The sequence below is a fragment of the Penaeus monodon genome, chromosome 14 (genome assembly GCF_015228065.2).
Source record: "Penaeus monodon isolate SGIC_2016 chromosome 14, NSTDA_Pmon_1, whole genome shotgun sequence".
Lineage (NCBI taxonomy): Eukaryota > Metazoa > Arthropoda > Malacostraca > Decapoda > Penaeidae > Penaeus > Penaeus monodon.
This window is the reverse complement of record NC_051399.1, coordinates 27,068,769-27,071,268: the sequence shown is the minus strand read 5'-3', so window position 1 is coordinate 27,071,268 and position 2,500 is coordinate 27,068,769. Positions and strand designations below refer to the sequence as shown.

The following is a 2,500-nucleotide window of genomic DNA, read 5'->3' as shown; positions in this document are numbered from 1 at the left end:
AGTATTACATATTATGATCTTGCTGAAGATGAAAAGGGTTTGAGTTTTTACTTTGTACCATATGGCTGTGTGAAACTGAAGCTATACCATTTATAATTCCCAATTGTTTTCAGAGTATATCATGTCAAATATTGATATTTATATATATTTTAAAGACACACACCTTCCTTTTAGAAAATATGGTTATTCGGGAAAGTGTGATTTGAACTTGCTTTTATTAATGTTCTAGTCCACTAGCCAATAGGCTAGTGGACTATTCTACTGCTGTAGCATACATAATGTCTGCTGTAGCATACATAATGTGTATGTATAATTCTAGTAATCAGTATATAAGCAAGGGAATAATAAGGTAGGATGCCAAAAATGATCTGTTTGATATTTTCATGATTGTTATGCAAATATAAAGTCATTAATATTGTTAAATAACATGACAATAACAAAATATTATTTGTTGTAAGTAGTTATGTAGTACTTTTTTTGGCTACACAGTGTAGTACTGGGCTGTCCACAGGAGTTATAAAAGGGTGTGAGGTTTGAGAAATAACCATTATTTAATAAATTATTTATTAAATAAAATTATTAATAATTGTATCTTTGATTATAAATTACTCTAAATGAAATTATGAAACACATATTATTTTCTTTCATTTAATATTTAAACCTTTCCAATTAGAGGTTAATTTCCATCCAGTCTCAGTCTCTGTAACATATGGTTATCCTGTTCTATTTGTTCTTGGTAATGAGGCTAAAAAGAGGCTTTAGGCCTACTTTTGAGGTGCTATTTCACCTCAGTGAATGCAGCCAGGGCCAAACAAGTGCACATTTGTTCACAATTCTGCACAAGTTACAGCAGGCTTGCATGCACATGACATGAATATTGCCTCATGTGTGAGTCCCCCCAACAGCAGACAGTAACTTGCTATAACTACAGCTAGGAAATAAATTGTTTTTCAATTGATGACTCCCATCATAGATAGGTTAAGAAAGCCCAAAAAATATTTTTTTTATTAATCATGTGCTGAAATTTGAATATTAACAATAATAATAAAATTGAATGTTGATTTCAAAATGAATGGAGTTCATTTCCAACATCAAGGCCCACAAATTGCAAACAAATGTATAAGGCCTTTATCCATAAATTACCTGGCCTAGATCTCAACACCCTCTAGGTGAAGCCCCTAGGTCAAGACACAGTGATAATGTGTTCTGAGTTAACATAGCATAAAAAGAGTTAACCAAAAGTTAATGCTATAAAGCCATTGGATCTGGCTGATTCACTGCCATCACTTGACCCAAAATACAGGTATTAGGCTTACTTGATTAGCCACTCTGACAGGGTGTAGGCAGGGCGCATGCAAATGCTTGTGTGTGGTGACAAAACTCTGTTGCCTTTTTGCAATGTTATTTTCCCTTTTTCTACATAAGCATTTTTAGTTTTTTTTTTTCATTTTCCTATGTCTATGTTTGTTATTTGATTTGCTTTATGATTTGTTTTCCTTTTCTTTATTTTTCTGTGATATTAAGATATCTGTAACACAACCAGTGCAGTTGGGGTTAGAGACTGATAGGTTTTTCTAATGGCCTATCTTTGAGGCCATTTCACTATGATGTAAAGAGAATGTACATGATTAGAAATTGAGACAGACTACATTACTTTTTCTTTTTCTCTCCTAATACAAATCTCATATAAAAAGTCAAAGAAGAGCCACATTTGGGGGGGGGGGGGGGGGGGGATGAAGAGCCAGTATGTGATACATGCACCAAGAATTTGTCAGATGTCCATGCAGTCATCAGTTGGAAGAAGAGGAAGAAGAAAATTTTTCAGTAGAAATGATTGTAGGTCTTTTATATTGATTCATATTAGGTATAAAAATATAATTCTGTTACCAACTATTATGATAAAAAGCCATATGAATTGTGAGAATAAAGCAGGTCCATATGTGTGGAACTGGGTGTTGTAAAATTCTAAAGGGTAACCAGTACTCACCATCTCTTTATTTAATGTCCCATTGAATTCCAGCTATTTACATATTAAAATCTAAATAGTATAAATTTTGTCCATGTCACATTTGATATATATCTGTAATTGAGCAATTCAATTTCTTGTATATAATAAATTTTTTCTTCCATTTTTCATTACAAATCATGATAGGTCTTTCAGATTATTTCATATTATTCAATAGGATAGCCAGTATGCATTTATTTTTTATTTTTAGTTACTGCTTTATTGACTTCTTGCACCATACATGTAATCTAAATTACGTTAGCACATATGGGCAATTACCATTCATATCACATTTGAGGTACTGGTATATGTAATTAAGGAATCTTTGTTAGCCTATACAAATTATAGGATTTTCATATTCATTCTTACCAACTATCAGATTTCAGGTCCTAATCACCATGATCCATGGAGTCTTTGTGTAAAAGCAAACAATTTAGTAATTTCTCATAGTTTATTGTTGGCAGTTATAGCTTATTATACTAAGAAAGAAATGGA

General features: G+C 32.1%; 1 protein-coding gene across 3 annotated transcripts in view; it reads left to right on the top strand.

Annotated features, from left to right (window-relative positions):
- The window catches only part of LOC119581025 (centromere/kinetochore protein zw10 homolog), a 23,489-nt gene that overhangs the window by 908 nt on the left and 20,081 nt on the right, over positions 1-2,500 (top strand). The window lies entirely within an intron of this gene.